The 23322-nt window shown below is 41.7% G+C and overlaps 3 long non-coding RNA genes across 4 annotated transcripts in view; 1 reads left to right on the plus strand and 2 right to left on the minus strand.

Moving 5' to 3' along the window:
• The window catches only part of LOC149977452 (uncharacterized), a 1012103-nt gene extending 1003888 nt beyond the window's left edge, over positions 1–8215 (minus strand). Inside the window, exons 1-2 of the long non-coding RNA XR_016486671.1 lie at positions 7606–8215; positions 7176–7237 (exon numbers count right to left, since the gene is read on the minus strand). This is a non-coding gene — a long non-coding RNA (uncharacterized LOC149977452). The remainder of the gene's footprint in view (positions 1–7175; positions 7238–7605) is intronic.
• Positions 602–18829, plus strand: LOC149977455 (uncharacterized). Its single transcript, XR_016486678.1, has 2 exons — positions 602–2590; positions 17512–18829. It is a non-coding gene; the product is annotated as an uncharacterized LOC149977455 (long non-coding RNA).
• Positions 12224–23322, minus strand: part of LOC149977456 (uncharacterized) — a 33429-nt gene continuing 22330 nt past the window's right edge. For both annotated transcript variants that reach the window (XR_016486676.1, XR_016486677.1), the window contains exon 2: positions 12224–21415. This is a non-coding gene — a long non-coding RNA (uncharacterized LOC149977456). The remainder of the gene's footprint in view (positions 21416–23322) is intronic.

Raw genomic sequence — 23322 nt, forward strand, 5'->3', positions numbered from 1 at the left:
TTATTGGAGTGGCAACCATCACAAAGCCCTACCTCAATCCTATGGAAAATTTGTGGGCAGAACTGCAAAAGTGTATGCGAGCAAGGAGGCCTTGCAAACCTGACTCAGTTACAGCAGCTCTGTCAGGAGGAATGGGCCAGAATTCACCCAAGTTAAACAATTGAAAGGCAATGCTACCAAATGCTAATGTTGTGTATGTAAACTGCTGACCCACTGGGAATGTGATGAAAGAAATAAAAGCTGAAATAAATTATTCTCTCTACGATTATTCTGACATTTCACATTCTTAAAATTAAGAGTTGATCCTAACTGACTTAAGACAGGGAATTATTTACTAGGATTAAATGTCAGGAATTGTGAAAAACTGAGTTTAAATGTATTTGGCTAAGGTATGTCAACGTATGTCAACTTTCAACTGTATTCTCTTTTTTATTTGGGAAAATAGCTGCAATAAAGTACATTTACAGTTATTGGTTTATTGGATATTTCTCCAAATACAATGTGTGACCAGAAAGAAGTCGTCAGACCTGCGACCCTTGGACAGGGCAGGTTTTGTCATCTGGAGCTGAAAAATAGAGACTTGGGGAGAAACAGTGCAGTTTAAAGGTTTATCATTAATGTAATGAATACATATGAGAATAATAATATACTATTGTGATTGTTTAGTGTTTTATTTACTCAATCAAGTAGTGCCCCAAGGAGGGATGTCTCAAAAGCAGCAGAAAAGGTCCAATAAGGTCACCAAAAATTCCATTATGGCTATACACGACTGGCCACCACTTCGCTACCTGCTATTGGTAACGCAAAAATTCACTCGAAAGGCACCCTGGGATATAATATGGCTTAAAACCCTGCAGCAGGGCTATTCAATTCTGGTCCTGATGGGCTAAAACATTTCTGGTTTTGGATTTTTGTATGGTTCTTCAGAGACCCTAAAATGGTTCCCTTATAGCATCGCTCTCAAGAACCTTATTTGGTCCCAACTTGCCCCTTTTATGTTTAGAGTCTAGCATGGGGCTAATCGTCTCCAGTGTTGGGTAAATATTGAGTTTGTGGCTGTAAATTTAAGGATTTTCCCTTCTAAAACAAGATTGCATAGAGTTGCCGGGAGGCACAGCGAATTTAACACTGGAGAGCAAACAGGGCCGTCTCTCCCTAGCGACGGTAAACATGATTAAAAGATAATTAAAACTGAAATTACTTCTTATTCATCATCAGGCATTGCCGAGATCTGAAAAGGTTATATAAGGTGATCATATGATGCAGAAGGCCTATGGTGCAATGTACTGCAATGATGCCGTGTCTCTGCTGCAACAGTGTAGAAGATAGAAATGGGATGGGCTGTAATTTAGCAGGAGGAGGAACTGTGTATGTGGTGTGATGCAAAGTAGCTTACAAAAAGGCAGCCTGAGAGAGAATAAGGTATTTGTAGGTCTATGTATGTAGTCTACGTGACATGAAAACCATGGCTAAACACAGCTCCAATTATATCTCCAACATACAGCAACAGCCAGGTCCCTCTCTCTCTCAATTTTTCAATTCAATTAAAGGTTTAATTGGCATGGGAAACATATGTTAACATTGCTAAAGCAAGTGAAGTAGAAAATAAACAAAGGTGAAATAAACAATACAAATGAACAGTAAACATTACACTCACAGAAGTTCCAAAAGAATAAAGACATTTCACGTCATATTATGTCTATATACAGTGTATACCATGTGCAAATAGTACAAGGGAAAATAAATAAACATAAATATGGGTTGTATTTACAATGGTGTTTGTTCTTCACTGGTTTCCCTTTCTTGAAGGAACAGGTCACAATTATTGCTGCTTTGATGGCACACTGTCGTATTTCACCCAGTAGATATGGGGGTTTAATCAATATTGGGTTTGTTTTCGAAAATCTTTGGCATACATTTGGCAGGAGGTTAGGAAGCACAGCTCCGTTTCCTCTCTCTCTTGCTCTTGATCTCTTCCACCCTATTGTCTGCTGCTCACAGATCAGAGAGGATTTATAGGCTAGTGTGAAGGATGAGGAAAAAGAAAATGTCCAGAAAATCTCCTCTCTCTCAGAAATGTGATTCCTAATGTTTACTGCCCAATCCAAGTGGTTTCTATGCTGCATATCCTCTCTCTCTCCCAGTCTTGCTCTCTCTGCCTGTTGTTCTTTCTGTCTCGCTCTTCCTCTTTTTCTGTTGCTCTTTCTACCAGTCACCCTAATTTTCGCTCATCTCTTTCAATCTCTGAAAGCTCCTCATTAACTCTCTCTTTCTCTCCCTCCCACCCTCTATCCTTCTACCCAATCTCTCACTCTCTTCCTCCTTTCTCTCTCAGCTGCAGTCCAAATGATCTCTCAGTCAGTCTGTGTAAGATTGTGGCTTCTCTAACTCGACTATGTTTTCAAAGGACTCATTACAGCTAATTTTTATTTGAGCTGACTCCTGAACTTTGTCATGTAAAAAGACAATTACTTGGACAACTATTCAGTGGAACTAAGCCTGTCTGGGAAATTAAACAAATCACTGCATAGACCAAATTGTTGGATAATTGCTGGAGTCACTCAAACACTCTCAGACAGACACTACAGAGGTAAGCGCACATGCACACAAACGCACAGACACATGTACACACACACACACAGTCCAACAACAGAGTTAAATCTTGTGTGAGGCTCCTGGGAACCCAGTGGATGGAAGGATGTTGTTTCCTTCTTTCCATCTTTCCAGTTTTCAGCTTGGAGTTGGAGCGCACTTTAATTGGGTGGTGAATCATATGCTTGTTCTGCATTTCCAGGGATGTGTATGGTTCATTAGACAGGCCCAGAGAACATGAGCTATCCTCCCCAAAAAATCCCTCCTCGACCTACCCTCTGACCCTAGTGGTGTTGGAGTGTGGGTGTGATGTCTGCCAGATGCCCATGGTTACAGGGTGATGTTTTTGTGTATGTGTCTGTGTATATTTGCATGCTGGTGAAGAGATGGATGACATGGGTAGTTAAGGCCTCCCTAACTAGGTATGTTAGTATAATAAAAGTTATTTAAAGAGTCAGTCCATTGGGAATGAGACTGCAGCTACTTAACCCTACCATTATGACCAGAAGAAGCCACGTTGGTGTCAGTTAAAAAACTGTATTAAAACTTCTGCTCTGTGACCTCTGATGGGACTGTTTCTACCCAAACACAATGGCCCATGCCCAGTGGCGGAACTAGAGTTTTATACATGGGGTGGCCAAGGCTACATCAGGGGGTCCATAGACCATGACCTGGCATCTCATAACCTGGCATCTAAGGAGCATGAATGAATCCTATGATTGCTGAATAGAGGTAGAAGTGATAATTCACTTAACCCGGAGTTCTTCAATGTGGCAGATAGTGTGGTCCAAAAGGGTTACTTGACTAGAATTCTCACTCTCTGTTGTCATCTACTGTATGCATAGTCACTTTAATAACTCTACCTACATGTACATACTATCTCAACTAACCGGTGCCCCTGCACATTGACTCTGTACCGGCACCCCCTGTATATATTGTTATTTTTTACTGCTGCTCTTTATTTACTTGTCACTTTTATCTCTTATTCTTATGCGTATTTTTTGGAAACTGAACTGTTGGTTAATGGCTCGTAAGTTAGCATTTCACTCTAAGGTCTACAACCTGTTGTATTCGGCACATGTGACTAATAACATTTGATTTGAATATTCTCTCTCTCTCTCTCTCTCTCTCTCTCTCTCTCTCTCTCTCTCTCTCTCTCTCTCTCTCTCTCTCTCTCTCTCTCTCTCTCTCTCTCTCTCTCTCTCTCTCTCTCTCTCTCTCTCTCTCTCTCTCTCTCTCTCTCTCTCTCTCTCTCTCTCTCTCTCTCTCTCTCTCTCTCTCTCTCTCTCTCTCTCTCGTACTCACAATCTGGAGAGACTTGGGTCACTGTTTTCTAAGCTAAGATATAATTTGTGTGTTACATAAATTGCATAGTTTATTTACAAAAGAGTTCATCTCAAAAAACACTGTGATTTGACATACCAGGTATCAAGCAGAAATGGATTTGAAAAATATTAATAATTTTGGTGCCCATCAAAATTGCCAATTTACAGAATCATATTTATGCTCATATATATTATGTTAATGAATAGCAAAGAAAAGTTTTGGAATTGGCCTAATCAAGACAAAATTAAATCTTTGTGACAAGTTACCCTTTGGATTTTTCATTTTAGAATTGTCAGTGTACTAGCTAGTACACAGTACAGATTTGAATCATGACCAGAGAGACCGCCTAAGTGCCAAATTTTCCTAGGTATGCCAAATTTTCCTAGGTAGATTTAAAAAATAATAATTCTGCGGTTCTGGTGAGAACTGGCTGAATGTTTCACAAACTCATACATGTTGAGGGAGCGTGCCCTCCTTGACTCAACACTGAGAATTCCGAGTTAACCTGTCATCAACCATTCTTGTCCTACGGTGGGTTTGAAAACCTCTTTGGGTTAGCTCCCCACCTTGACAACATCCGGTGAAATTGCAGAGCGCGAAATTCAAAATATAAAATTCGTAATATTAAACATTCATGAAAATACAAGTGTCTTGCATCAATTAAAAGCTTAACTTCTTGTTTATCCAGCCTCTTTGTCAGATTTCAAAAAGGCTTTACGGCGAAAGCATACCATGCAATAATGTAAGGACAGCACCCCATGTACTAAAGCACCAAAAAAAATCCAAACAAGCAGAGACGTCATGAAAGTCAGAAATAGCGATAAAATAAATCACTTACCTTTGAAGATCTTCCTCTGTTTGCAATCCCAAGGGTCCCAGCTACATAACAAATAGTTGTTTTGTTCGAGAAAGTCCTTCTTTATATCCCCAAAAAGTCAGTTTAGTTGGCGCGTTTGATTCAGTAATCCACCTGGTTCCCTCGTTCAAAATGCATACAAAGGAATCCCAAAAGTTACCAATAAACTTCGTCCAAACAAGTCAAACAACGTTTCTAAACAATCCTCAGGTATCCTAATATGTAAATAAACCATCAAATTTAAGACGGAGAATAGTATGTTCATTACCGGAGATAAATAACGAAGTGCGCACCCTCATCCACGCGCGACACAATACTACTACTACTACTACTACTACTACTACTACTACTACTACTAGCTTTGGCTGTTAAGCATATTTTGAAAATCTGAGATGACAGGGTGATTAACGAAAGACTAAGCTGTGTCTCAATATATTTAACTTGTGATTTTCATGAATAGGAATATTTTCTAGGAATATTTATGTCCGTTGCCTTATGCTAAAAAGTGTCAGTCGATGATTAAGCTCCCGGACCCGGGATGGGGAGTTACTAGAGGTTAACAGTTTTAGAAACGTCAGAGTGTTTCCTATACAATACTACCAATAATATGCATATCCTAGCTTTGGGCACCTCAGTCATCTGAACTTCCGAATACTGCCTCCTATCCCGAAGAAGTTTTAATCAGTTTTAAAGCTGAAGCACTGCTGACTGGTGAAACAACAGAAATGTTACGAAGTCGAAATAGCTCATGGAAGACCTCTTTATAAGGTTCTAGCAACTCAACAAAGTCAAGGAGAGTAGACCGTCTGTCCCTTCCACTTTTCTCTCTCCTATCAAGAAGCTGCTTGGTTTGATGAACCTCATGCTTGAGGCCTTCTAAATCTCGAAGGACTGAGCAAAGGAAAACATTAACCCTTGCATTATCTCACAGTTCTTCTTTGAAAAACGCCTCTGCAGCTCAGCTGTGAGACTGTCAAGCACCTGATAAAAGATAGCTCTTTGGAAGCTCTCACCATCACTTTGGTCACTGTGTTTCTGTCCTACAGTGCTCATCTGCAATGAGTTGTGAAATCTGAAGCTTGTTTAGGCTGTCTTTTACACACTGTACACTTATTTTGTAGTGCTCTGCAATCTGTTCAACCTCTTTCCATAGTTCTCCAAAGTAACCCTCACTTCTGTAGTCGTGGAATGTGTCTGTAAGGGCACCTACCAGATCCACAGCCCTTGCTAGGTCACCCCTATCTATCACCACTATTTTCAAGTGTGATATCCTGTAGCACTATGAGAACTGCTGGAAGCCTGTCCCTCAGATTACGGCATGCCATGTATCTGCATACCCACCTTACATCAATAAATCTCTGTAGTTCCCTGGGCTGCTGCTGTGGATACAGCTCTTTCAGAACTGTAAGCCACTTGAGATGAACATATTAGCCAGATACAAAGTTATAAAGCTCCTGCAGGAGAGCAAAAAAGTTGACTGCCTCAGGCACTGATTTTACAGCATCGATAAGAACCAAATTCAAACAATGTGCATTACAGTGCACATAAAATGCAATTCTTGCACTGTTCTTAATCCATGCAGACACCAGAATGCTTTCCACTCACGACGGATGCACCGTCGTAGCCTTGCACCACAAGATTATAACTGTAGTCCAGACCATGTTTTTCAAGGCAATCAATTATAATTTTTGTGAGACCTGCTGCATCCAAGCTTTCAGCTGACTGAAAGTGTAAAAAGCTTTCGTGGATGGCCCCGTTGTAATAGTACCTCTTAAATAACTAACGACATTTGTTATTTTGTCTTTAAATCTTTGGTTTTCATCTGCAATTACACTAAAAACTTAACTTTCTTTTACTTCTCTTATTATCTCACTTTGTACCGTCTCAGCTAAGCCCTCAATAACTTTGTTCTGGATTTGGTGGCTTGTGTACTTAGCATTGCCACATGCATTCATCTTTTTCTCTTTGAGATGGTCATGTTTTGCAAATTTTCTAAGATTGTCTTGTCAAAAATTACCCTTGTGAGAGTCATCAGACTCTCGATAACCTCTCTGCTCTATATTTTGAGTGGCAGTTAACAGGCGCACATCTGCAATTGTTTTAACCTTTCTGATCTCCCCATCCCGGATCCGGGTTCGTGAATACAGACTCAAGCTCATTACCATAACGCAACGTTAACTATTCATGAAAATCGCAAATGAAATGAAATAAATATGCTAGCTCTCAAGCCTAGCCTTTTGTTAACAACACTGTCATCTCAGATTTTCAAAATATGCTTCTCAACCATTGCAAAACAAGCATTTGTGTAACAGTATTGATGGCTAACGTAGCATTTAGCATTAGCATTCAGCTGGCAACATTTACACAAAAAAACAGAAAAGCATTCAAAAAAATCATTTACCTTTGAAGAACTTCAGATGTTTTCAATGAGGAGACTCTCAGATAGCAAATGTTCAGTTTTTCCTGAAAGATTATTTGTTTAGGACAAATCGCTCCGTTTTCTGCGTCACGTTTAGCTATGAAAAAACCCTTGTATCCAGGATTGTGTAAATCTATCAGCAAGCTCATTAGCATAACACAACGTTAACTATTTATGAAAATCGCAAATGAAATGAAATAAATATGCCATCTCTCAAGCTTAGCCTTTTGTAAACAACACTGTCATCTCAGATTTTCAAAATATGCTTCTCAACCATAGGAAAACAATAATTTGTGTAAAAGTAGCTAGCTAGAGTTAGCATTTCGCGTTAGCATTTAGCGTTAGCATTAGCGTTAGCATCCAGCACGCAACATTAACAAAAACATAAAAGCCTTCAAATAAAATCATTTACCTTTGAAGAACTTCTGATGTTTTCAATGAGGATACTCTCAGTTAGATAGCAGATGCTCAGTTTTTCCAAAAAGATTCCTTGTGTATTAGAAATAGCTCCGTTTTATACATCACATTTGGCTACCAAAAAAAATCCATAAATTCAGTCCTCAAAACGCAAACTTTTTTCCAAATTAACTCCATAATATCGACTGAAAACATGGCAAACGTTGTTTAGAATCAATCATCAAGGTGTTTTTCACATATCTCTTCATTGATACATCGTTCTTGGACACATGCTTTCTCCCCTGAATCAAATGGTAAAGTAGAAGCAGCTGGCAATTGCGCACCGAATTCGACGCAGGACACCAGGCGGACACTTGGAAAATGTAGTCTCTTATGGTCAATCTTCCAATGATATGCCTACAAATACGTCACAATGCTGCTAAGACCTTGGGCGAACGACAGAAAGTGTAGGCTCATTCGTTGCGCAATCACAGCCATATAAGGAGAGAATGGAAAACAGAGCTTCAGAAATTCTGCTAATTCCTGGGTGATGCATCATCTTGGTTTCGCCTGTAGAATGAGTTCTGGGGCACTTACAGACAAAATCTTTGCAGATTCTGAAACTTCAGAGTGTGTCTTTCCAAAACTGTCAAGAATATGCATAGTCGAGCATCTTTTCGTGACAAAATATCGCGCTTAAAACGGGAACGTTTTTTATCCAAAAATGAAATAGCGCCCCTAGAGCTCTAACAGGTTAATGTAAGTACAGTTTTCCTCCACTTTTTTCCCGGTCCTCATTTATGACATCTAACATTGATGAGTTGCTGTCAATAGCCCTTTCATACTGATTACAAACATACATAGCATTGATATGATGCTCTGCCTTCGAATGGAGCTAAAACCCAGAATCTTTAAACAGCGCCCTTTTCCAGTTACATAAACCTGACTTTGATGTGAAGGCAGATTCAGGTGTATTGGGCAGAGAAAAATGCCTACAGGCGAAACAATAAGTTGAATCTTGACTTACAAAATATTCAAGCCATGAATTGTCTTCATACCAGGAGCTGTTGAAAGCCCTTTACCTAGTACCATGCTGAATTCTGGGAAATGTTTTCAAACACGGCTGTACAGGACCCTCTTCTCTGGATCTTGAAATGTCTGAAATACACATTAAATAATGTGTCATATCTCTATAGAAATGTATAATTAAGGGATCCACAAGATTAGATACTAACAGCTGCTACCTAAAATGTGTAGTTTAAAGTATAGGCCTGGCCTAACATTGGGTCCTTTTGGAACAGCATATCTGGTGTTTGATGCAGTTGGGAGGGGCTCGATGACATCTCCTGGCAGCTCTGGCTCACCGTCTTGCTCAGAGCCAGATGTTTCTGTGTCATCCCTATTACATTAAAATAACACAAGAACCATCAGTGTATGATCACAATACAAATGCCACAGCCATCAAAACAAGAACTAACATTTTAACATGAGGCTTAATCTGACAGAATCATCTAGATGCTCTGACCTGGTGGTGGTAGACTGGGTCCTTGTGAAGTCTGACCACATTGACTCTAACTAGCCTCAGGTAGGGAGCTGCTCTGGTGGTGATGCAAGGGCTGGGGTCTGTTTGCACCTGATCTGCCTGTTTATGCTTTCTTTAAAAAAAAGTATCTTCCTTTCTTTTCATGTTTAATTGACCCTATGCAAAAATAAGACAGTCTATGGTTACATCTAAGCATCCAATTAACCACATTTTAGTCCAATCTCAATCTTAATTACACTTCCCCATTATTATTAACTGTACCTTAAAATCAACTACCAGCCTAAGTTACTAGTTAGATCATGACTAGCACTACTCTGCAGTAAGCTAGCTATAATTTCTTACACCTTTACGATAGCAAACAGGCTATCTGCAAATTCTGGTAGTCTTTTGACTAACTTTAACAGATTGATAATAACAATTGTTTGTTTTGAGTTCAAGTATGAAAATCTAACTGAGTTAGTGGATTTCAAATGGCTGAATGTTAAGTTGTTGAACACTGACAGCTTGTAGACTACTAATTACCCCACATTAGCTAAACATTCATATACTGAAACTTACGAAACTGCGCTGTATATGCGTGTATTACTAGCACAGATTTAAACACAATGTTAGGCTAAATTGGGAACTGATCTCTTATCTGATTAACTGTCTGTTAATGGAGTCAAAGGTCTAACGGTAACTTACGTAAAAGTTGTTCAGGAAACCTAAACTCGATGCTGAACCTTAAAACTTATTTCAAATATGATGCTTTCGCCAACTGCAAAAAGAGCTCGTGGAGCTGTGAAATATTCTCTCTTCTTCTTCTGTATGTTCTTCTTCTTATTCTTCTGTATCTCGCAACCAACGTCAATATTCTCTCTTCCTTGTCTTCGATTTGAAAAATGACCGCCGAAAGTCAAAATAAATGCTTCTTTCTGTTACGGTTTTCTTTAGGTGAAGGAGTGTCGGACCAAAATGCAGCGTGGTATTCTTGATACATATTTAATGATGATGGAAAAACGAACAATACAAAAACAAGAAACGTAACATGAAAACCTAACAGTCTATACTGGTGCAAAACAAACACAGAGACAGGAACAATCACCCACGAAACTCAAAGAATATGGCTGCCTAAATATGGTTCCCAATCAGAGACAACGATAAACACCTGCCTCTGATTGAGAACCAGTAGCTCGGGACTGAGGGGTAGCTCGGGGTAGCTCGGGACTGAGGGGTAGCTCGGGACTGAGGGGTAGCTCGGGACTGAGAGGAAGCTCGGCACTGAGAGGAAGCTCAGGCAGGTAGTTGGCTCTGGCAGATCCTGGCTGGCTGGCAGTTCTGGCAGATCCTGGCTGACTGGCAGTTCTGGCAGATCCTGGCTGACTGGCGGCTCCTGGCTGAATAGCGGATCCTGGCTGAATAGCGGATCTGGAAGATCCTGGCTGACTGGTAGCTCTGGCTGCTCCATGCTGACTGGCAGCTCTGGCTGCTCCACGCTGACTGGCTGACTGGCTGCTCCATGCTGACTGGCTGCTCCATGCTGACTGGCGACTCTGGCTGCTCCATGCTGACTGGCGGCTCTGGCTGCTCCATGCTGACTGGTGGCTCCATGCTGACTGGCTGCTCCATGCTGACTGGCGACTCTGGCTGCTCCATGCTGACTGGCTGCTCTGGCTGCTCCATGCTGACTGGTGGCTCTGGCTGCTCCATGCTGACTGGCGGCTCTGGCTGCTCCATGCTGACTGGCGGCTCTGGCTGCTCCATGCTGAAAGGCGGCTCTGGCTGCTCCATGCTGACTGGTGGCTCTGGCTACTCCATGCTGACTGGCAGCTCTGGCGGCTCCTTGCAGACTGGCAGCTCTGGCGGATCCTTGCAGACTGGCAGCTCTGGCGGCTCCTTGCAGACTGGCAGCTCTGGCGGCTCCTTGCAGACTGGCAGCTCTGGCGGCATCCTTCAGACTGGCAGCTCTGGCAGCTCCTTGCAGACTGGCAGCTCCTTGCAGACTGGCAGCTCCTTGCAGACTGGCAGCTCCTTGCAGACTGGCAGCTCCTTGCAGACTGGCAGCTCTGGACAGGCGGGAGACTCCGGCAGCGCTGTAGAGGCGGAAGGCTCTGGCAGCGCTAAACAGGCGGGAGACTCCGACAGCGCTGTAGAGGAGGAAGGCTCTGACTGCGCTGAACAGGCGGGAGACTCCGGCAGCGCTGTAGAGGAGGAAGGCTCTGGCAGCGCAGATAGGCGGTAGACTCCGGCAGCGCTGGAGAGGAGGAAGGCTCTGGCAGCGCTGGACAGGCGAGGTGCACTGTAGGCCTGATGCGTGGTGCTGGCACTGGTGGTACTGGGCCGAGAACACGCACAGGAAGCCTGGTGCGGGGAGCTGCCACCGGAGGGCTGATGCGTGGAGGTGGTACTGGATAGACCGGACCGTGCAGGCGCACTGGAGCTCTTGAGCACCGAGCCTGCCCAACCTTACCTGGTTGAATGCTCCCGGTCGCCCTGCCAGTGCGGCGAGGTGGAATAGCCCGCACTGGGCTATGCAGGCAAACCGGAGACACCGAGCGCAAGGCCGGTGCCATGTAAGCCGGCCCAAGGAGACGCACTGGAGACCAGATGCGTAGAGCCGGCTTCATGGCACTTGGCTCGATGCTCACTCTAGCCCGGCCGATACGCGGAGCTGGAATATACCGCACCGGGCTATGCACCCGCACTGGAGACACTGTGCGCACCACAGCATAACACGGTGCCTGCCCGATCTCTCTAGCCCCCGGTAAGCACAGGAAGTTTGCGCAGGTCTCCTACCTGGCGTAGCCATACTCCCTGTGAGCCCCCCCCAATACATTTTTGGGACTGACTCTCGGGCTTCCATCCGCGTCGCCGTGCTGCCTCCTCATACCAGCGCCTCTCCGCTTTCGCCGCCTCCAGTTCTTCTTTGGGGCGGCGATATTGTCCAGGCTGTGCCCAGGGTCCTTTTCCGTCCAATATCTCCTCCCAAGTCCAGAAGTCCTGTGATCGCTGCTCCTCCTGCCGCTGCCTGTCACCACGCCGCTTGGTCCTGTTGTGGTGGGTGATTCTGTTACGGTTTTCTTTAGGTGAAGGAGAGTCGGACCAAAATGCAGCGTGGTATTCTTGATACATATTTAATGATGATGGAAAAACGAACAATACAAAAACAAGAAACGTAACACGAAAACCTAACAGCCTATACTGGTGCAAACAAACACAGAGACAGGAACAATCACCCACGAAACACTCAAAGAATATGGCTGCCTAAATATGGTTCCCAATCAGAGACAACGATAAACAACTGCCTCTGATTGAGAACCACTCCAGACAGCCATAGACTTTGCAAGAGAACCCCACTAAGCCACAATCCCAATACCTACGAAAACCCCAAGACAAAACACACCACATAAATAAACCCATGTCACACCCTGGCCTGACCAAAATAATAAAGAAAACACAAAATACTAAGACCAGGGCGTGACACTTTCAAACTTCTTGATGCACCCATCCCGTTAGCAGGATAATTTTCTTCAACATCCGCTGAATTGCAGAGCGCCAAATTCAAATTAAATTACTAAAAATATTTAATGTTCATGAAACCACAAGTGCAATACAGCAAAACACAGCTTAGCTTGTTCGTAGAAACATGTCAAATCTTTTTTATAATCAATCCTCAGGTTCTTTTTACAATATATCATCGATAATATATGAACCGGGACTGTAGCTTCTTCAATATGAGAGAGAAAATGGCTGCTCCAAGCTGTTGCGCATGCAAAATGCTGCTGGCACCCAGCCATCTCCTTGCGCGATGTGATCTTTCTCGCTCATTTTTCAAAATAAAAGCCTGAAACTATGTCTAAAGACTGTAAAAACTATGGAGAAGCCATAGGAAAAGGAATCTGGTTGATATCCCTTTAAATGGAGCAGGCTATGGAACATGGAGCTTTCAAAATAGAAGCCACTTCCTGGTTGAATTTTCCACAGGTTTTTGCCTGCAATATCAGTTCTGTTATACTCACAGACAACATTTTGACGATTTTGGAAACTTTAGAGTGTTTTCTATCCTAATCTGACAATTATATGCATATTCTAGATTCGGGGCAGTTTAATTTACGTTTTTCATCCAAACATCAAAATACTGCCCCCTACACTCAACAGTTTAAATGCCAAAGGCAGTGTGTGTGTGTGTGTGTGTGTGTGTGCGCACACGTGTGATAGAGACAGTGAGAGACAGAACAATAAGCAATCAATTTGCAAACTATTAAAATATTGCAACAAAAGTTTAGAGTGAAATGATGGAATTGTCACATCCATGCTGATGTTGTTTTTGGTTATATAATTTCACTTGAGTTGAATTAGTCTGTGTATAAAGACCAGCTAATGACATACTTGTATACTGTTGATTAACCAGAATTTGATAACAAGGAGCCATACAGTGATATTGTCAAGGTTGCATCATGTCATAAACATAAAGTGACATCACAGCCCTCGTACAGTACTCTGTATAGGTAGAGGTACAGTTGAAGTCAGAAGTTTACATACCCCTTAGCCAAATACATTTAAACTCAGTTTTTCACAATTCCGGACGTTTAATCCTTGTAAAAATTCCCTGTTTTAGGTCAGTTAGGATCACCACTTTATTTTAAGAATGTGAAATGTCAGAATAATAGTAAAGAAAATGATTTATTTTAGCTTTTACTTCTTTCATCACATTCCCAGTGGGTCATGAGTTTACATACACCCAATTAGTATTTGGAAGCATTGCCTTCCACAAGCTTCCCACAATACTTTGGGTGAATTTTAGCCCATTCCTCCTGACAGAGCTGGTGTAACTGAGTCAGGTTTGTAGGCCTCCTTGCTCGCATATGCTTTTTCAGTTCTGCCCACACATTTTCTCTGGGATTGATTGGCTTTGTGATGACCACTCGAATACCATGACTTTGTTGTCCTTAAAACTTCTTAGGACTGCAATCCCGTTAACGGTGATGATCTGACAACAGCCAGTGAAAGTGCAGGGCGCAAATAGAGATAAAAATGAATCACTAACCTTTGATGATCTTCATCAGATGACACTCATAGGACTTAATGTTACACAATACATGTATGTTTTGTTTGATTAAGTTCATATTTATATAACAAAATCTGAGTTTACATTGGCGCGTTACGTTCACTAGTTCCAAAAACATCCAGTGATTTTGCATAGCCACATCGATTCAACAGAAATACTCATCATAAATGTAGATGATAATAAAACTTATTCACATGGAATTATAGATATACATCTCCTTAACCTCTAGCGTCGAGCAATCCCGTGCCAATGCTTTAACCAAAGCTACACAAGCATTTGTGTAAGAGTATTGATAGCCTAGCATAGCATTAAGCCTAGCATTCAGCAGGCAACATTTTTACAAAAGCAAGAAAAGCATTCAAATAAAATCATTTACCTTTGAAGAACTTCGGATGTTTTCAATGACGAGACTCTCAGTTAGATAGCAAATGTTCATTTTCTCCAAAAAGATTATTTGTGTAACAGAAATAGCTCCGTTTTGTTCATCACATTTGGCTAAGAAAAAAAAACAAAAATGCAGTCAACACAACGCCAAACTTTTTTCCAAATTAGCTCCATAATATCAACAGAAACATGGCAAACGTTGTTTAGAATCAATCCTCAAGGTGTTTTTCACAATTCTATTCGATGAAAAATAATTCCTGGCAGTCAGTTTCTCATCAAAGGCAAACGGAAAAATACTCTGGGCACCGGTTGGCACCTTTCATCCAAGCTACTCAAAACTGCCCCTGCAGCCATAAGAAGTCTTCAGCCATTTTGCCACAATTTTGGAAGTATGCATGCGGGGTCATTGTCCATTTAGAAGACCCATTTGCGACCAAGCTTTAACTTCCTGACTGATGTCCTGAGATGTTGCTTCAATATATCCACATAATTTTCCATCCTCATGATGCCATCTATTTTGTTAGGTGCACCAGTCCCTCCTGCAGCAAAGCACCACCACAACATGATGCTGCCACCCCCGTGCTTTAAGCTTGGAATGTGTTCTTCGAATCGCGATGGTTGTTATGGCCAAATAGTTCCATTTTTGTTTCATCAGACCAGTGGACCTGTTTCCTCCAGCATCTTCACAAGGTCCTTTGCTGTTGTTCTGGGATTGATTTGCACTTTTCGCACCAATGCACATTCATCTCTAGGAGACAGACCGCGACTCCTTCCAGAGCGGTATGACGGCTGCGTGGTCCAATGGTGTTTATATGTCACGAACGTCGTCAGGGAAATGACCGGCCCAAGGTGCATTGTGGTTAGCGTACATTTATTTTTATTTTGAATGTCGCCAAAAACAATGTAGCCAAAAACAAAAATGAACGTGAAGCTTACTAGGGCTATACAGGCCACTAACAAAGTCAACTTCTCACAAAATACAAAAGGAAAATAGGCTGCCTAAGTATGATTCCCAATCAGAGACAACGATAGACAGCTGTCCCTGATTGAGAACCATACCCGGCCAAAATATATAAATAAATAAACTAGAATTCCCAACCTAATGTCATGCCCTGGCCATGGAGAGGCTTTTATTCTCTATTTTGGTTAGGCCAGGGCGTGACATTATACTTGCACTATTGTCTTTACAGATGAACATGGTACCTTCAGGCATTTGGAAATTGTTCCCAAGGATGAACAAGACGTGAATTTCTTTTTTTCTTTTTTTTCTAAAAAAAAATTTCTGAGGTCTTGGCTGATTTCTTTTGATTATCCCATGATGTGAAGCAAAGAGGCACTGAATTTGAAGGTAGGCCTTGAAATACATCCACAGATACACCTCCAATTGACTCAAGTGATGTCAATTAGCCTATCAGAAGCTTCCAAAGGCATGACATCATTTTCTGGAATTTTCCATTTTGTTTATGGGCACAGTCAACTTAGTGTATAGTATTAAACTTCTGACCCACTGGAATTGTGACACATTGAATAATAAGTGAAGTAATCTGTCTGTAAACAATTGTTGGAAAAATGACTTGTGTCATGCACAAAGTAGCTGTCCTAACTGACTTGCCAAAACTATAGTTTGTTGACAAGAAATGTGTGGAGTAGTTGAAAAACGAGTTTTAATGCACATCAATCAACATTTCTACAGAGGGTAAGGTTTATTTGATTTTACCAATGAAAGGTTTGTACCTTAACTCAAGATTTACAAATATGTTGAATCTGAATCCACTGCTTGTACAATACCAGTAGACTTACGGTGACTTAAAAAACATGGTGATTTTGCAACCTGATCTTTTTGAGGGTTAACAATGTGATTGCATTAGCAGCCCTGGAAGCTAGTAGACAGCCATTCATTGTGGTTAGGATGAATTGTTGCCTCCTCTAACTTGGTCCTGTAGAATACTTTCCTTGTCATTCTGTTGAAGCACAGATCTCTTAAATCTTACATTACTGTAAAATGGGCCCACTGTGTTTTTTAGAACAGTTATAGGATTTAGGTCAATCCAGGCAAATGTATGAAGCATGTTCACCTCAGCTGTGTTCGACTCATGTAACCCAGAACTGGATCAACACCAACAGTAACCTAACCCCACAATAGACACACCGGCTCCCTCTCTCTATGGCGAGTCAGTCAGAAAGAAAGAAGGGGCTCAGGTAGAGTGCATGCATGTGTTCTCGCCAGTTAAAAGACCATGCTCCAACTGCCATTAGCCTTGCCCTCTACTGCACCTACATAGCCACTGGCTCTTATTACCAGCTACCCTGACTAAACTGCAGGACAGCGACATTATGGAATATCTTATCCCTACTGGCCATTAGTCGCCATGGCACTATCATCCAACTTTATGATAACACCACAGTTATCACGGCTACTGCCACGCTGCAGGATCATTGATAATTGGAAAATATTTAAGCTTCTCCTTGGCTCCAGCTTTATTTACCGATAAGGATTTATTGCTTTTATGGCTGGGCCAAAAGCAATTCTAAGATCCAGAGATCCAGGGCAAACAACCTATGAAGCACTACTAGCTGTACGGCCACTTCAAGGGCTGGATTTATACTATGCCTCAGTGTTAGTTGTCATGCCTGCTCCCACTCTCCCCCTGTGGCGCTCAAGGGCGCCAGGCTGCCCTACATTACGCACACCTGTTACCATCATTACGCGCATCAGCGCTCATTTGACTCACCTGGACTCCTTCCTTTTGTGGATTAACCCGTCTATAATTGTCTGCTCCCCCATTTGTTCCCTGTGTCAGAATTAATGTCGTTATGTGTTCATGTTCAGACGCTGTTCTGTTTCATATTATTATATCTGGAGTACTTCTCCTGTCCTATTCGGTGTCCTGTGTGAATCTAAGTGTGCGTTCTCTAATTCTCGCCTTCTCTCTTTCTCTCTCTCGGAGGACCTGAGCCCTAGGACCATGCCCCAGGACTACCTGACATGATGACTCCTTGCTGTCACCAGTCCACCTGGCCGTGCTGCTGCTCCAGTTTCAACTGTTCTGCCTTATTATTATTCGACCATGCTGGTCATTTATGAACATTTGAACATCTTGGCCATGTTCTGTTATAATCTCCACCCGGCACAGCCAGAAGAGGACTGGCCATCCCACATATGCTCTCTCTAATTCTCTCTTTCTTTCTCTCTCTCGGAGGAACTGAGCCCTAGGACCATGCCCCAGGAATACCTGACATGATGACTCCTTGCTGTCCCCAGTCCACCTGACTGTGCTGCTGCTCCAGTTTCAACTGTTCTGCCTTATTATTATTCGACCATGCTGGTCATTTATGAACGTTTGAACATCTTGACCATGTTCTGTCATAATCTCCACCCGGCACAGCCAGAAGAGGACTGGCCACCCCACATAGCCTGGTTCCTCTCTAGGTTTCTTCCTAGGTTTTGGCCTTTCTAGGGAGTTTTTCCTAGCCACTGTGCTTCTACACCTGCATTGCTTGCTGTTTGGGGTTTTAGGCTCGGTTTCTGTACGGCACTTTGAGATATCAGCTGATGTACGAAGGGCTTTATAAATACATTTGATTTGATTTGATATTCGTATTTCACGAAATGTTAATTCCCTGTACCTGCTTCTTGTCTCTAACATCATCAATTCTTACAGAATGCTGACACCACTATACGAAGCATCAGGAAGGTTTTTGTTTTCTGACGTCATATCCGGATAACGTCGCCGATGGAACCAGGGGTGCCTCAGCTAGCTCGCCGGGCTTCCACATCTTAGCTGGCATGAGAAGTCTTCTTGCCCTGGTTGGGTCAACAGGTTCCCATCCCACATCATGCCTCAGCCAGCTTGTTGGGCTTCTACGCCTCAGCCAGCTCGCCAAGCTCCCATGTCTCAGCAGGATCGTCAGGCTTTCACGCTTCAGCCGGATCGTCAGGCCCCCACACCTTAGTCAGCTCGCCAGGCTCCCACGCCGCTGCCAGCTCTTCGGGCTTCTACACCCCAGCAGGCTTGTCCAGCACCCATGCCTTGGTCGGCCCGTCAGGCTCGCTCAGGTGGGACGCCGGGTGGCGCCCCTAGAGGGGGGTGTACTCTCACGCCTGTTTGGACTCACCTGGACTCCTTCCCTTTGTTGATTGCCTCATCTATAATTGTCTGCTCCCCCGTTTGTTCCCTGTGTCAGCATTAATGTCTTTATGTGTTCATGTCCAGACGCTCTCCTGTCCTGTTTTATGTCCGTATATCATTAAATGTTTACTCCCTGTACCTGCTTCTCGTCTCTACCAGCGCCAATACTTAGAGTTAGTAAATACTAGTGCTTAGCAATTAGTGCTTTTTGAAGTCGGTTCGGTTTCGGTTCAATTACAATAGAATCACAATTTTCGATTTCGAGGGAGAGAGGAAGAGCTGGAGAGAGAGAGAAAAAGAGATATACACCCTTCTCTCTTGTTGCTCTACTTAAAATACATGGAAGCTCTCATGGGTGATATGGACAATATACTGAGTGCTCTTGTGTATTTATCCAGATTGATGGAGTGGCAGGGCTTTATGGTAAAGTGGAGGCTGAGGAGGTTCAGGGTGGTGATGCCTCTCTGTGGCAATGGGCAGCTGGTGGGAGCATGGGAAGGATGGTATTAACTTCACTTAATCACGTATTCTGAGTGATTAAGTTCTGGGTCCATATGTGTTAAAAACTGGGATTTCCGGTTGGCGAAGTCTCCACCCCCAAAAAGAAAATCAGTCCCTGATTATAGGGGAACAATGATAAAAAGCAGTGGAATTGGCTTAAAGGAAAAAGGAAAAATCCACTAAAAAATGATATTTTTCGTATTTTTTTCAGTACACTGTTAATACAGTCCCAAAATGTTTTGCATATGCCAGTAGTCATGTTTAAAATATATTGGGCTTTAAAGAAGCAAAGTGTCACTTGCCACATCATCATGCTTCCTGACAATCTTATGTCTTCAAAACTTGACTGCAGGCATGCAACACATTTGTCCTTTCAGCAGCATCAGGTACTGCTGGAATGTCTACCAATGGCATGTCCATCTTTTTGCGAGAAATTCCACTGGTCACTCAAATAACTTCTAAAGTATTTCTAAAGTATAAATAGCCCATGCTAAATACTTAACTAATGATTAGTAAATGGGTTATAAAGACCTATATTAAATACTAATAACATTGTTAAACATCTTACGAATGGAGTAATGAATAAACAATTCACTAATCCATTCTAAATGCTTTATCACGTGAGTTATTATAAAGTGCTACCAAGCTCTAATTTATGTCTTTTTAACTTTCATTCAGAACCTAAAATGAACCTAACTTCACCGTCTGGAAGTCTTTTCAACATAAGTTTGCGTACCGGGATAAGCAATACTTGCCATTTAAAACATAATGGCAGCAAGGCGGGCGAGGGAGGAGTGCCAAGAAGATGTGGCAGCTTCCTCTGTACAGCCTCCATTCCAGCACAAACTGGAGACAAGACCAGCAATTATTTTTATTCTTGGTGATTTTGGTTTTGGGTAGCGAAAAGGGGGGTTGGTGAGGGAAGGAGTTTGGTTGTCTAAATATAAAATGTATGAAAGAAAGCATGCATTATACGAAGCTTCAATCTCTCCAAAGAACCCGAAAGACACATCCATATGATTGTTTATTTGTTCTACTAAACAACGAGGCGCAGAGCACCAGGGTTGCACATGAAACCTAAACTGTGTTATGACTCTTATTTGTATATTTGTGACGTCCAGTCATTTGAATTTATGACAGGTGGACTCCAATCAAGTTTTAGAAACGTCAATGATGAGCAATGGAAACGGGATGCACCTGAGCTCAATTTTGAGTCTCATAGCAAAGGGTCTGAATACTTATATAAATAAAGTATTTATAGATTTTATTTTTCAAAATTTGCTTAACAATCTAAAAACCGGTATTCGCTTTGTCATTATGGGGTATTGTGTGTAGATTGATGAGGTGAAAAAACATTTAATCTATTTAAGAAGAAGGCCTTAAAGTAACAAAATATGGAAAAAGTCAAGGGGTCTGAATACTTTCCAAAGGCACTGTATGCTATCGCAAGAATTATAAGGTTTTATATTTGGTTTTGTTTATGTTGCTGTAGGCTATATTACAATTATGAAACAGAACTCATCCGTGTTGGAACACGGTAACAGCTTCTTTGTATAACAACAAAATAAATCAAATATCCCAACCAACAAGATGCACAGTCAGCAAGACGCACAGTCAAATGATGAAAACATCAGTAGCCTAAACATCATTTTAAGCGCCAAGTGTGCTTGATAAATAGTGAAATTCAGCACAAAAGCAATAATGACATTATAATTAATATAAGTGTTGATATGAAAGCAGTAAAAATAGTCAATTGTTGTCAGCTCGTGCTTACATGATGTGCGTATTCACGCAATGGAATTAAATCAACAACAGTTTGATTTAATTTAGCTGTCCAAACAGTCGACACAAATCTTCACCACTTTCACTTGCTTGACACACTTCCCACAAACGCGTCTCTTGTAGGTGACACAGGTGCCTTAGGTTCTGACAACATGGCACTGTCCTCTCAGGGGAAGCGTTCCGCAATTTGGGTCACGCAATGGCTCGCATGGGATCTTTACTGCTTCCTTGGCTCTCATATGCCTCTCACATAGCCTGTGTGCCTGACACATGATGAAGTCTCTCCTGAGCATGGTGTTGTTTATCCACTGCTTGAACAAAACGTATGCTTTGATAGCAGTCAAGTCAAGCATGTTGTGGAACACAGCAACAGGCTAGAGGCGGATCCCTCCTTCACTGAGTACAGCTATGCCATCTGATCAAAAACATCCACACCGACCTATGGAACAGAATAGAGTAGAAAACATTAGGATTATTTTCTCATAAGAAAAACAACACGTGTGATAAAGAACAGTGTAATGCATTGCATGTGTTTATCTACAGTGTCTTTAGAAAGTTTTCACACCGGTTTACTTTTTCCACATTTTGTTGTGTTACAGCCTCAATTTAAAAATGATTAAATTGAGATTTTGTGTCACTGGTCTACAAACAATATCCGAAAATGTCAAAGTGGAATTATGTTTAAAAACATGTTTACAAATTTATAAAACATGTAAACCTGAAATATCTTGAGTCAATAAGTATTCAAACCTTTTGTATGGCAAGCCTAAATAAGTTCAGGAGTAATATGTGCCTAGAACCTCGGATACACACCTTTTTTTCAATTGTTCCCTAAAATGACATACTCAAATCTAACTGCCTGTAGCTCAGGCCCTGAAGCAAGGACATGTATATTCTTGGTACCATTTGAAAGGAAACATGTTGACATTGTGGAAATGTGAAAGGAATGTAGTTAAATATAACACATTAGAGCTGGTAAAAGATAATACAAAGAAAAAAACAACTGTTCTTTTTTTTATGGTACCATCATCTTTGAAATGCAAGAGAAAGGCCATAATGTATTATTCCAGCCCAGGTGCAATTTATATTTTGTCCAGTAGATGGGGCAGTGTATGGGCAAAGTTTTAGATGGATCCAATGAACCATTGCATTGCTGTTGAAAATGTTGCATCAAGACTGCCCAAATGTGCCTAATATGTTTATTAATAATAACTTTTCATGTTCGAAATTATGCACTCTCCTCAAACAATAGCATGGTATTATTTCACTGTAATAGCTATTGTAAATTGGAGAGTGCAGTTAGATTAACAAGAATGTAAGCTTTCTGTCAATATCAGATATGTCTATGTCCTGGTAAATATTCTTGTTACCTGCAACCTCATTCTAATCACATTAGCCTACATTAGAACAACCGTCCATTGGAAGGGACGCCGAGCCCGAAGATTAACCTCTCTAGTATAGATGGGAGGCTACTGTCCCACCTGACCAACATCCAGTGAAATAGCAGAGCACCAAATTCATATTAAATTACTATAAATATGAAACTTTCATGAAATCACACATGCAATACACCAAATTAAAGCTACACTTGTTGTTAATCCAGCCAACGTGTTAGATTTGAAAAAGGCTTTACGGCGAAAGCAAACCATGCTATTATCTGAGGATAGCACCCCATCAAACAAACACAAGACAATCATATTTCAACCCGCAAGGCAAGACACGAAACTCAGAAATAAAGATATAATACATGCCTTACCTTTGACGGGCTTCGTCTGTTGGCACTCCAATATGTCCCATAAACATCACAAATGGTCCTTTTGTTCGATTAATTCCGTCGTTATATATCCAAAATGTCCATTTATTTGGTGAGTTTGATCCAGAAAAACACTGGTTCCAACTCGCGCAACATGACTACAAAATATCTCATAAGTTAACTGTAATATTTGCCCAAACATTTCAAACAACTTTCCTAATACAACTTTAGGTATTTTTTAACATAAATAATCGCTAAAATTTAAGACGGGATAAACTGTGTTCAATAGCGAATAAAAACAAAGTGGATCGTGCTTTCAGGTCACGCGCCTCTAACAAACAGCACACTTCCTCGACCCTCGTTCTGAATAGGGCTACTTCTTCATTTCTCAAAGGAAAACCGTGAACCAATTTCTAAAGACTGTTGACCTCTAGTGGAAGCAATAGGAACTGCAAGCAAGTGCCTTAGAATTCTAGATTCCCATTGAAAACACATTGAAAAGAGAGTGACCTCAAAAAAAATTCCTGGATGGTTTGTCCTTGGGGTTTCGCCTGCCAAATAAAGTTCGTAGAAACATGTCAAACAATGTTTAT

This window comes from Oncorhynchus mykiss, chromosome 15 (genome assembly GCF_057628025.1).
Source record: "Oncorhynchus mykiss isolate SJ-2025 chromosome 15, ASM5762802v1, whole genome shotgun sequence".
NCBI classification, from domain to species: Eukaryota; Metazoa; Chordata; class Actinopteri; order Salmoniformes; family Salmonidae; genus Oncorhynchus; species Oncorhynchus mykiss.